Genomic DNA, 13,279 nt, shown 5'->3' with positions numbered 1-13,279 from the left:
TCTTTGAATGTGCTATGCAGCTAGTGCCATTTCACTGCCTTTCCCCCATTACCTTTTATGTTCTTCCTTTTCAGATAATAACATAATTCCCTCTTGAATGCTTCAATTGAACCTGTCTTCACCAAACTCGCAAGCAGCACACATCTCACTGCATGAAAAAGTTTCTCCTTATGCCTCCATTGTTTCTTTGGCCAATTATCTTAAATTTGTGTCTTCTTGTTCTCGATCCTTCTACCAGTGGGAACAATTTTCCCTATCTACTCTGTCCAGGCCCCTCATGATTTTGAATTACAAACATACAAAATTGGAGCAGATGTAGACCATTTGGTCCCTCAAGCCTGCTCCACCATTCAATAAGATCATGGTTGATCTGTTTGCGTAGAGGTCCACATTCTCATCTATCCCCGATAACCTATGATTCCTTTGACTCCTGCCTTCTGAGGCAAAGAGTTCCAAAGCTGAACAACTCTCTGAGAGAAAAATACTCATCTCTGTCCTATAAGGGCAATCCCTCTGCAAACTCCATAAGTCTTCTGCACAACATACTTTCCTATCTATCTTTGTATCATGTGCAAATTTAGCTTCCATGCCTTCACTTCCCTCATGCAAGTCATAGATATTAATTATAAAAAGTTGAGGCCCATGCAGGACTCCACTCGTCACATCTGCATTTAGACAAAGCCACATTTATGCATACTCTGTTTTCTGCCAGCCAACCAATCTTCAATCCAAGCCAATATGTTAACCCCGACACCATGAGCTTTTATTTTTTGCAACAACTTTTGATGTGGCACCTTATCAAATGCTTTCTGGAAATCCAAGTACAGTATATCTACAGGCTCCCCTCTATCCACAACATGTGTTACTCCTTCAAAGAACTCTAGTAAATTGGTTAAACATGAGTTCCCTAATTTTCCCAATTGCCTTGATCTTGTCTAAGTGCCCAACTATAAACTCATTAAGGATCGATTCTAACGCCTTCCCCATGACAGATGTCAAGCTACTGGCCTACAGTTTCCTGTTTTCTGCCTCCCTCCCTTCTTGAAAAGAAGGGTAATATTTGCTTTCCAGTCTGATGGTACCTTTCCAAATCTAACAAATTTTGGAAAATTAACACCAAAGCATCTACTATCTCATTAGCCACCACTTTTAAGAATTCCTCTATCAAATCTACTCACAGCCTTCTCTTCTCAAAGGGAAACAGTTTGAATTTCTCTGATCTACTGAAGTTCCGCATCCTTGGTATCATTCTTGTGAATTTAATTCTCATCCCACCCCTGCTGAGATTTAATCAGCGGCAGGAGAGGCACATGCCATGTGCCCAGCCCAGCAGCTGTTCCTGTGCTGGCTTGCAGTGAACTATGGTAGGAGGGATGCCTTCTAGAGTCCCTGGGCCTATTGGAGGGATCTCCACCTGTAATGTCTCTCCCCCCCCCACCCCACTTCTAGCCTGACTCTGCCAAAACCTCCCACCCCTGTCTTAATTTCAGCTTCATGTCTTCTTGCCATTGGGAACAGGATGCACTTCCAGAAGTGGCCACTGCTCCTGGTGGCGCTACTAAGACCAAAGAGCTGCTTGCCATTTGATTGACTGACAGCTCCCAGAGGTGGGTCATCCTGCCAAGACTGGGGTAAAAGCAACTTTAAAGCAACTAATAGCTGGGGGGGGTGGGAGAGAGGTAACCCTTCAGAGCCAGACAGATTCACCCCCAACATTCTTGCCGGAGGGGTGGGGGGCAGGAACCCACAACTCACCATTAATCAAGCCCATTATTCCAGTTCAAACCGCTTCAGGAAAATCTCTTGTGAGGAAATCAAATTTAAGGTAATTAGCAAAAGCAGCCATGGAGACTTGAGTAAAAATTTTTTCATAGAGTGAATGTTTAAGATTTGAAATGCACAACCTGAGAGCCAGGTGGAGGCACGGTCAACTGAGGGTTTCAAAAAGCAATTGGATCATTATCTGAAAAGAAAAACATTGCAGGGAAAGGCAGGATGTGCATTAGGTGAATTGCTCCTTCAGAGGGTTAGCACGTACACATCCGGCCAAATGGTCCCCTTCTATGCTGTAACTATTCTATGAAAAGTCCCAAGTCCCCAAAAGTCCTAAACCATCACTGGATGAAAAATATGCAAAAGAAAAGTTTGCAAAAATACCCATAATATCTCAAGGCCATGAGTAGATTTATTTAAAATTTCTTAATGTTACTAGGGCTAAAAGTACTAAATGAACAGACTGTCTTAGCAGCAGGCTTCCTGCAGGGAGTTCTCATGCACTGGTGTACCAGTTGCAGGTGTACATGAAGGTGGTGAAGCCTGAGATATGCTGTAACAATTAACTGGCACATTGTGAAAGCCCTTGTTACCACTGAGAGGATGAATAGATAGCTTTGTTTTTTGAAATTGAGTCCAAAATCTTATGGTGGCAGCATTAAATCATCACATGTTAGTGTGCTTCTTTCAGTTGTACTCCACCAGCATACTGGCTGAATGACTGTCACCATTTTACCCTTGCCTCTTTTATGTAACAGTTCAGGCCCTGAGATAAATTCAGGTGAACTTCCACTCCAATTTCTTGAAAGTTTTTCAGAATAAAAATCCACTCGTTGATCCGAGGGTCAAATTATCTCAACTAAACTGTTAGCATTCTGATTGATCACCTCTCCTGATGGTGCTGTTTTCCTGATTAGGTTCTGGGGTGACCTGGCTCAATTTCAATCTAGATTCCCATGAGTTACTTTACAAAGTGAAGGGAGTCACTCACTTTGACAACTTTGAGAACACATACATCCAATTTGTTGAAACTGAACACCCATTCGAGAATCCACCATGAAGCCACCTGAAGAAAAGAAAGGACCTGGCAATCTTGATTCTGGAATGTGAGGTTCCTTAAATCCACTGGCACCATGACAGGGCTGTTACTGCAAACATATCCGTGAGAATCTATCTAAGTATTATAAAATACCCCCTAATTTTAGGTGTTATTCCTGACCTGGTCAATAGGGCTTTGCTTAAGTTCCATGAAGAACCTCAGCAATGCATCCGCCCAACTTTCAAAAATACCTTTCCCTGTAAAAACAAAGCTGGAGGTCCAGACATGGTGCCAGGCCCCTGAATCCAAGCGACCTGTGCCCATATCCGGCACAAAACACTTTAGGGGGGGTGGGGGAATGGAGGCAGAGTGAATTTCGCACATGCATCTTCCGGAAGTGGTGGCACATTTTAAAAAAATTAGTTCATGGAATGTGGACATTGCTGGCTGGGCCAGTACTTATTGCCCATCCCTGAGGGCACCTAAGTGGGTCTGGAGTTACATGTAAGCCAGACCCTCAAGGACATTAGTGAACCAGATGGGTTCTTATGACGATCAACAACGGTTTCACGGTCACCATTAGATGTTTAATTCCAGATTTTTATTGAATTCAAATTTCGCCATCTGCCGTGGTGGGATTCAGACTAGAGTCTCCAGAGTATTACCCTGGGTCTCTAGATTACTAGTCCAGCGACAATACCATTACACCACTGCCTCTCCTTAAAAGTGTGGCTTACTGCAAGTAAAGCAATTTTCTCAATTAGTATTTCCAGAAACCAACTAGTGTGACATACAACCTTGTGCAAAAGTCATAAAGTGAGCTGAAAGTCTTTGGAGAGATCAGGTATCATTTTGGAACCCTCAAAAAGTTTTGAGAAGTGCCTCAAGTTCAACCATTCTGTGTCTGTCTAACACTAAAGGGAATTCAATGCCATAGAAAGGTCTATTTCTACGACCTTCCTGGTCAGACATTCAGGTCGGAGGAACACGAGTGTGCCAGAAAAGGGGACGAGTATGCATCAAGCCAAAGAAGCTGTGAAATGGGGATGGCACCAACCATTATATATTCACACCATAGAGGCACATCAACAAGTGCAATGTGCAACCAGAGGAGGGGGACAAAGCCAGGAGCTGGAGGCAGTGCAGTATGCAGAAGGAGGAGAATGACTTCCATGTTTTATCCCAAGATAAGGTTATATCATACTGACTGCAGAGGTCATATCTGGATATGAAAGAAAACCAGTGCAGAAGAAAACTCAGGTTAACCCAGGAATTGAGATATGTGCCATGGTGAAACAAGATCTGGCACTCCTGGCATGCCCTTCCAATGGCACTAAGGTCACAGTGGCTCTAAATTTTACGTTTCCAGCTCTTTCCTGGATCAGTCACTGACCCCTAAGAGCATATCACTATCAGTCACACGTGGGTACATCAAGGTGGTTACAGAGCCCCTCTTTGCTCGGATGAGGGAGCACAAACTTTCCAATGGATGTGGCAGAGCCAGCGCAGTTCTGCAAACTTACATTTCCAAAATACCAAGGTGTTCCTGCACCTACGCACATGGTATTCTGGAATTTGCCATGACCCTTTGATACTGAGGATTCCACAGATGCCTCAGCTTTTAAAAGAACACCAATATAAGGCTTCTGGGAGACAAGGGTACCCCATAATGAGATGGCTGATGACCCCCTTTAGGTGGCCACATATCAAACCTGAAAAACCACAGCAACAGCCACATGCTGACCTGCAGCACAACACAGCAAGCTAATGGCATCTTGAAGATGCCCTATAGGTGCTTTCACTCTTCTGGAGGAGCACTACAGTATTCCTCTGCTAGGGTCTCCAGAATCATTGTCCTGTGCTACATGCTCCATAATATGGCACAGTGGGGAGGCCTCAACTAGAGGGAGCAGAAGCCTGTCCTATAGTTATAACATATACACCGGAATTTTACCGCCTCACCGGTCATGGAATCAGAGCGGGCAAGGGGCAGACAATGGAAATGTCCATTGACCTCAGGTGGGAATTTCTAGTCTCACTCAAGCAAGACCATAAAATCCTGCCCATAGTTATAGAGTCCATAGAATGTTTTTGGGATAGTTTCTTAGAACAGCATGTTCAGGAGCCAACCAGAGAGCAGACAATGCTAATGTTGTGCAATGAAATGGGATTAATTAATGATCTCATAGTGAAGGCACCCTTAGGTGGCAATGACCACACTATGATTTAATTTTACTTTCAGTTTGATAGAGAGGAGTGGGTCTGAGGCTATGGGCTATAACATTCTGGCTCCCCAATGTTGGATTTGGCAAACGTGAACTGGGGAATCCCTCTCAGAAGTTCCCAGTTAAGGGTTTAACCAGCAATTGTCCAGAAGCATTAACTTCCCCTGGACAACTGGCACTGCGCTGGGAACCACCCGGCAAAGCGATTTAAATTGTTAACTTCGGATCGTTCTGCCAGTTTTACACTTATAGTTACTCTAAAAGAGGTAGAAGGGAAAAAAAACACCACTATTTTAAACCGACACTGTACGGGACAACCCCACACCTGTCCCCAATGTCCAGATGCCACCCGCCCATACTTAGATCCCACTCACACCCTCACGCCATAACATTAGAATATGAGAGAAAGATAGCCAGAAATATAAAAACAGATTATAAGAGTTTCCATTAATATTTTAAAAAGAAACAAGTTAACAAAGTGAGCATTGGTCCTATAGAAATTGGGTCTGGAGAATTGATAATGGAAACAAGGAGATGGCAGATGAATTGAACAAATATTTTCTATCAGTCTTCACTCTCAAGGATATAAGTAACTCACAGAAGCAGCTATAAATCAGGAAATGGAAGGAAAGGGAGGAACTCAGCAAAATTACAGTCACCAGAGAAGTGGTACTGAGTAAATTGTTGGAGCTGCAGTTTGGCAAGTATCAATGTCTTAATGGACTTCATCCTAGGGCCTTAAAAGAACTGGTAGTGAGATAGTTGATGCATTGATTTTAATTTTCTCAAACTCCCTAGATTAGGGGAGGTTAGGTTGCAAAATAGCAAATATAACTGCATTGTTCAAAAAAGGAGGGAGACAGAGTGGGAAACTACAAGCCAGTTAGCTTAATATCTGTCATAGGGAAGATGTTGGAAGCTATTATTAAATAAATTATAGCAGAGCACTTGTTTAAGGTAATCTGACAGAGACAATATGATTTTGTGAAAGGAAAATCATGTTTAACCAGTTTATTGGATTCTTTGAGGAAGTAACGTGCTGGGGATAAAGGGGAACCAATGGATGTACTGTATTTAGATTTCTAGAAGTCATTTAATAAGTTGCCACATCAAAGGTTATTGTGGAAAATAGAAACTCATGGTACAGGGGGTAACATATTGATCTGGATGGATGGGATTGTTGCCAAATTTGCTGATGACACAAAGATAGGTAGGAAAGTAAGTTGTGGAGAGGACACAAGGTGGCTAGAAAAGGATACAGACAGGTCAAGTGATTGGACAAAGATCTGGAAAATGGAGTATAATGTGGAAAAATGTGAAATTGTCCACTTTGGCAGGAAGAATAAAATAGAAGCATATTATCTAAAAGGTGAGAGATTGCAGACCTCTGAGATGCAGAAGGATCTGGGTGTCTCAGTGCATGATTGCAAATGACTGGTGTGCAAGTACAGCAAGTAATGAAGGAAGCTAATAGAATGTTATCATTTATTGCAAGGGAAATTGGATACAAAATTATGGAGGTTATGTTATACAAAGCACTAGTGAGCCACATCTGAAGTACTGCGCACAATATAGGTCAACTTATTTAAGGAAGGATGTAAATGTGTTGAAAGCAGTTCAGAGAAATAATATCTGGAAAGGTTAAACAGGCTAGGCTTGTATCTGCTGGAGTTTAGAAGAGTAAGAGGCGACTTGATTGAAACATACAAACTCCTGAGGGGCCTTGACAGGGTGGATGTGGAGAGGATGTTTCCTCTTTGGAGAATCTAGAAATAGGGGTCACTGAAAATAAGGGGTCTGCCATTTAAAATAGAGATTAGGTGAAATTAATCTCTCAGAGATTTGTGAATCTTTGGAACTCTGTTCTTGAGAAAGTGGTGGAAGCAGAGTCTTTGAATATTTTGAAGGTAGAAGTGGATAAATTCTTGGTAAGCAAGAAGGTAATAGGTTATGGGGTAGGTGGGATGCAGATTTGCGGTTGCTATCAGATTAGCCATGATCTTATTAAATGGCAGAGCAAGCTTGAAGGGCCAGATTGCCTCCTCCTGCTCCTTGTTTGTATGTTTGTATCTCAGGAGGAGGACAGTGAGGAAGATGAGGAAGTTTAAGAGGTGGTGGAGGAGACACCTGTCCAGGGTCATGGAGATGACACAGAGGTGGTGGAAGATGGCGGCAATGGGACACCATCTGAGGGACAGGCCCATGAAGCTACAGCAATTCTTTACATAAGGGGGTCATTGCCAGAAGCCTATTAATTCAGAGCATATTCTCAAGGCTCTTGAGATGTCACCAAGTGCTACAGCAGGTGGATATTGGGTGAGTTAGCATGGAGGGTTTAAGGACAAAGGGTGCTGGGTGGGGAGGCATGGGTTGGTATGGAGAGTACAAGGAGCCATTGGGGTGGGTAGGGAAGGCATGGGTTGGCACAGTGGGTGGGGTGTAAGTGGATGAGTAAGCTTGAAAGGGGAGGGTTGGAGGACCTTTCACCAGTCCCCCTCGGAGTGAAAATTGTGCCATTCTGAGCACTTTTTCCTGAACATGGCTGAGCCAGGTAATTTCCCAACTCCAGCTACCCATCTCGGGTGCAAAATTCTGGCCCATCACATTTACTAATTTGAATTAGCTATTTGTCTCTTGTGGAACCTGAGTAACAACATTAAATTCTAATGTTAAAAGCACACAACAGCAGATAACACAATATGGGCAGCCATTTTATGATGGACATAATGAGGCTTTTTAGCAACTGCTATAAAAAGGTGGTACATTGTTATTTCTTGCTTGATCTAATTTTGGCAATAAACATAATAAGTGGATATTTTCCCCAAAATAGATGTTTACAGTTTATTTATTAGTGTCACAAGTAGGCTTACATTAACACTGCAATGAAGTTACTGTGAAAATCCTTGAAGCAGTAGGAATTACTGCCCCATTTTCCTTCATTTATTGCCCAAGACCAATAGAAATGAAAGGCATTTCAGAGAAATGTCCAATTAAATTGTTGACTAAAGATTGATGGGTAATAGTAGATCTAAAACAATGCTGCCAATATCAGAAATGTAAAAATATTCAGATACAATCAGAATTGAGGAAAAAGATCATAAACCCATTTAAACACAAATCACTGTGTTTATTCTTTAGAGTAAAATACTTCAAAATAGGTTACATTTTTAAATCTCAAAGGCTCAGAATTTGCAGCGTCTATGATGTTAAACTGTCAACCTTAGCTGTTTTTACCCTTCGGAACCGTGAATGACAGACAACTCCAGGGTATAGCGAAAGCACAGATTAACATGGAAATCCTGAAATTGTGGTCTGTTGTTCACTGTTTCACCAAAGACTGTGCTGCGCACACTACCACCCCACCACACCCTCTCTCCCCCCAACTACTGTCAAAGTCAGCAAACAAGAAAAATCAATTTGGCGAGAACTGTCCTTTTCCCATTCTCATTTTACTGTTTGAAAAGCTATATAAATTAAGCCTTGTTCAATGAAGTGTAATTGGGATTTTAGCAGTAAGTAATAACTTACTGCTTAGTAACTGATCTAGCCCTGAAAATATACTGTCAGTTTATATTTGTGGAAGTGGTTAAATGTTGCCATTATGCTTAATTACTAGATTTTTTAAATAATCAAAATATATATCTTGTGATATTAGTGTACCTTTAAGAAAGTTGATTTCATGATTGCTGCCCTAATGACATGATTTTTGGTACTCTCACAGCTTCAGTGGTTTCTTAGCTCACAGCTTCAGTGATGTAATTGTTGCCAACTTGACTGGAAATGTCCTTTTATTGCTACTTAAGTGGCTTAAATGGGGCTGTTTGTGTTTACTCTGGGATAAGCTTTCTGACCCTGCATTGTTAGGAGGACGGTGATGTGTTTTTGGACAGTTTTTCTTTCATTTTCAATTTGGAGCTGCAGGTTTGAGTTTTAGTTTTAGAAGGGACAGCAAGCTAAAAAGAAGTGTTTCCCTCTCTCATGCTGTTTTGAAAATTCTGTTGGTTAGCTGAAAACAAAATCTTGTCTTCTTGAAGGGTGAAAATCTGCTGTTGTTGGGGGCTGGGTCAGAGTCTCTCTGGTGTTTTGTGAAGCTGTCTTGTCTTGAAACTGTTCTGGGTGAATCCAGAGAACTGCAGACTTCAACCGTTATCACATGAGCAGTAGATTTTGCTGTATTGAACCTGTTTAAAGGGTTTTGTCTATGGCGAGGGTTTTGGTTTGATTGGAACACATTAGATATCTCTGTTAAGGGTTATACATTATTGTGGTTGTTTTGTTTGTAATTGATATAAGTTCTTGCTAATTTTCTTACTACACATGTTAACTATATCCTTAAATAAACTTTGTTTAATAAAAGCTCCTTGGTGGGTCACTTGAATTATACCTGAGGTGAAACATGTCATGCTTATCCTAGCCAAATTCAAAATGCAAAACTTATGATCTAGGCGGGCTCCATAGAACACTTTGGAGTTTCTGACCTGAACCATAACAATATTTAAAGTTCATTCATATTTTGGTTTCTACTTTAACCCAAGTCATTGAGCAATACAGTTATAGAGTCGTTATAGCACAGGAGACAACCATTGAGTTCATACCTGATCTCTGTAGAGAATTCTCCCACAATATCCCCATGGCCTTGCTAATTTACTTTTCTCATTCCTGTCCATTTCCTTTTGAAATTATCAATTGCCTCGGCTTTTAACATCCTCAAAAGTAGCAAGTTCCCGGTCATTGCTTACTTGCTGTAATAAAGGAAGAAAAAAGTTCTTCCTCCCATCTCCCCTGCATCTCCTGCCCAATGCCTTAAATTTATGTTGCCTAGTCCTTGTTCAATCAGCTATTGGGCTTGGTTCCCAATCTTTTGTTAAAAAAAATTAAAAGTGATTTGGTTATTAGTTTTTTTAATTTTCTGATTGACTGTCCTTTGGAATTCTTTAATGTGTTTGGCTGCTTGGACAGCTTGATAACATCACCACTGCAGCTCCACACTGAGAATCCCCATTAAGGATGGTTGCAATCAATTGTATGTCAAAAGAGTTAAAATTCTTGCCACAGATAATGCTAGATCTCTGTTTTCTTCGAGATTAGTAGCAAGGACACTTGCTTTGCAAATCTAGGCCAATGAACTTCGTCCTAAATGCATTAGACTGCAGTGACTTGTATCCCTCTTTAGATTATATAATTCAGGGTTGGAATTATCTATCCTCTCCCTTACACTGAAGAGTTAATAAAAATAAGTTGGTTTCCGTGTCCAAATTCACATATTTCAATATAATATTCAATCCACAAATCAGTGAAAAGTATAAATAAACAAAACCAAATTATCTTCATTTTGCATTCTCACACATTGATTTAATTATAGTTAATCACAATTTTAGAAGTGCCTGGGAATTGCTGCCCCAGAAAACTTGTGTTTTTGACTTTCAATTTACTCTCATGCCCATTTTAGAAGAGGATATATTGGAAAAATACCAAGTGAATTACCAGTGGCTATGTGGACACAGTTTATATCCGAACCTAAGGTTGTCATATTTTTATATACCAGGAAATAAGCTTGTCTGTAGGAGTATGGGTGTGACAGGTTTAATTAATCATGATCAGTCTGAGGAAATTCTACCAGTCACAAGAAGCTTCCGTCAGGTACTCCTCACAGTTGCTTCCTAACAAAAGTAAAATCAGAAACGACATAATTTGCGAGCTGGATGCCCAAGAGTTGGATACTGATAAAGATTTGCATCTTCTAATAAGTTTCATGGATGAAATTTACAAGAAAGGTGATCAAGAAGATGCGTGTGAGGCATGGTAAGACTTTGATAGATTACGAAAGATGGATGGTCATTCCATCAAGGAATATACCATGGACTTTAATAGACTGAATAAAAGATTGGAGAAATTCAATTTGGAGATTCCTTATTCCATGCTCCCATTTAAAATTGTTGGATTGTGCTAAGGTATCACATATGGATAAGTTCCTGGTCCTAACTGGCAGTCAGTTCTCAGAAAAAGACATCGTTTTAGATGTCTGTTGCTTTAAAGAAATGTTCTGGAGAAGTAGTCATTTCCAGAAGCTTTGATGGTGCAAATGGGACATTCTCAGGTGTCACAAAGGATGCAGATCACAATTATTGCAACATTTCAACATCATTCAGATATTGGGACGGGTGGAAAGAAGAAGAAAACAGGCATGTACAACGGAAGAATCATATACAATAGAAATGAGGATGAAGGCATTTTTAGCAGATCTGGCAGATAACAAGACTGGAACAGTAGACAAATGAATCACTGGAATGCCTGGGAAATTGTTAACCAGTGCTTCAGTTGGGACTCGAAATATCATTATAAAATGAATCACCCAAAGCAGAACAACAGACTTTTTGAAGTGATATATGATGCAGAGTTCGTAAGTTGAAGAAGATGAAGATCATGATCAGTCTGAGGAAATTCTACCAGTCACAAGAAGCTTCCATCAGGTAATGAGTGTATTACTCACAGAATCATTTAATTGTGTCATGTTAGATCATGGTTGCACCACCACAGTGTGTGGAACAGATTGGTTCAAATATTATTTAGTTTCACACAGTGGTGAGGATCCAAGTGAAGTCAGTGTAATGGCACAGCAGATGGTAAATGCCCAAATCCCAAAAAGAAAGTTGGAACAAGCTGCCACAACAGTTGGCAATTTGTATATTATGAGGAGTTACCTGAAGTCAAAATAAGTAAATTCCAGACCACTTGTGATTATTTTAAATATTAATTTTAAACATTTATTAAAAATAAAGGAAAATAATAAAATAACATTTAAAGATACAAGAACATCTTGACACAGTTAACAATACTTAACAAATATTTCCTAAAGGATATTGGATTAAATAAACTCAGAGCTAAACCACCTTTTGATGGTTTCTAATCTATAAATTTCTCTATAAACTTTTAATCTATAAACTTCCAATAACATTACCACTCAATGCCCTGCTGCTCTCCTCTCCTCTCTGAGGGTGGCGGTAAAACTGATGTTCATACACTGCGCAGGTTCTTCTGGTCCCGCTGATGGTGAACCCCACACAGCAGGAGGTGGATTCAACGGGAAATCCCATTAACAGTGGTGGCACCAGAAGTTCCCGCTGCTAGCCAATGGCAGGCCGCCTCCACTTCCAAGAAACACGCCACAGGGAGCATGGAAAATCCCCCTCACCATCTTGTTCAAGACTTTACAGCCACCCACAGCCTTCAGTCTCACTAAAAATGTTTTATTTTCCTTTGATCTTCCACTCTATTATTTCTATGCTCCTTTAGAAGTTCCTCTTCACAGCATTGATCAATCTTTTTCTTTTATTACTTTAAGTCTCCTATATTTTTAAAGTAAACTTACTATTGTGCCTCACACATTTCCGATTTCCCAATTGTACATTTCCTTTGAAATCCAACAATCAACTTTAAAATCACTTTTCTTATTTGTCTAATGTAAATTCCTGGTCAAGCTGTTTCCCAGCCCCCTTGTTCATTACCATTTCAACCACTTGCCTTCTTCTTCTTCACCTTTTCATTCCTTGACGGAGCATATTCCACAGACAAATTCACCTCCTTTATTCCTATTTTTCTGCCAGACACAACTCCTTTATTGATGTTTTGATCTTTGCAGTCTAATTGTCTCCAGATTAATTAAATCTGTCACACCCATACTCCCACAGACAAGCTTGTTTCCTGGTATATAAAAATATGACAATGATATTGCAATAAATATTAAGAGCTTTCATTTTCCTCACACCAGGGAGAACTAATGTTCTTCTTGTTCTCAATTCGAGGATGACAACATTGAGGTCACTGAAGAGTGTGGTGATTCCACACAAAAGAGCTGGAGTAAGCCACTCTATTAATCCAGAAGTTGTCTTTGGTAAAATACTCTTTCTGCAGAGCAGCCCTTTATGGAAAAGGCACAGATGAAACTGGGCATGGAACATAATAAGTAAATTGTTTTTGGAAAGTTTACCCAATCAGAACATTATTACATTCCCCTTAGCAAAACTTGGTATTTCTAGTCAGAATGTTAAGGAACTGTTTATGGTGACGGGTAATACGAATTTGAGAGAGAAAAAGCAAAATTGTCTTAAAGTTACAAAGACAATTTGCTCTTGCTTCTTCTCAAAGATTTAAAACCTTACCAAAGGACACAGGTGTGGATGATGGGAAGAGATTAGTGAAAATTATGATATATGCAAAACGTATTGGAGGATGCAACCATATC

General features: G+C 40.3%; 1 protein-coding gene across 1 annotated transcript in view; it reads right to left on the bottom strand.

Annotated features, from left to right (window-relative positions):
• tlk1a (tousled-like kinase 1a) overlaps positions 1 to 12,669 on the bottom strand; it is a 184,374-nt gene extending 171,705 nt beyond the window's left edge. Inside the window, exon 1 of the mRNA XM_078228368.1 lies at positions 12,543 to 12,669. The gene's annotated coding sequence lies outside the window, so the exon portion shown is untranslated. The remainder of the gene's footprint in view (positions 1 to 12,542) is intronic.
• Positions 12,670 to 13,279: the final 610 nt, after the last annotated feature.

The sequence above is a fragment of the Mustelus asterias genome, chromosome 14 (genome assembly GCF_964213995.1).
Source record: "Mustelus asterias chromosome 14, sMusAst1.hap1.1, whole genome shotgun sequence".
Classification (NCBI taxonomy): domain Eukaryota; kingdom Metazoa; phylum Chordata; class Chondrichthyes; order Carcharhiniformes; family Triakidae; genus Mustelus; species Mustelus asterias.
This window is presented reverse-complemented; position numbering and strand designations above follow the sequence as displayed.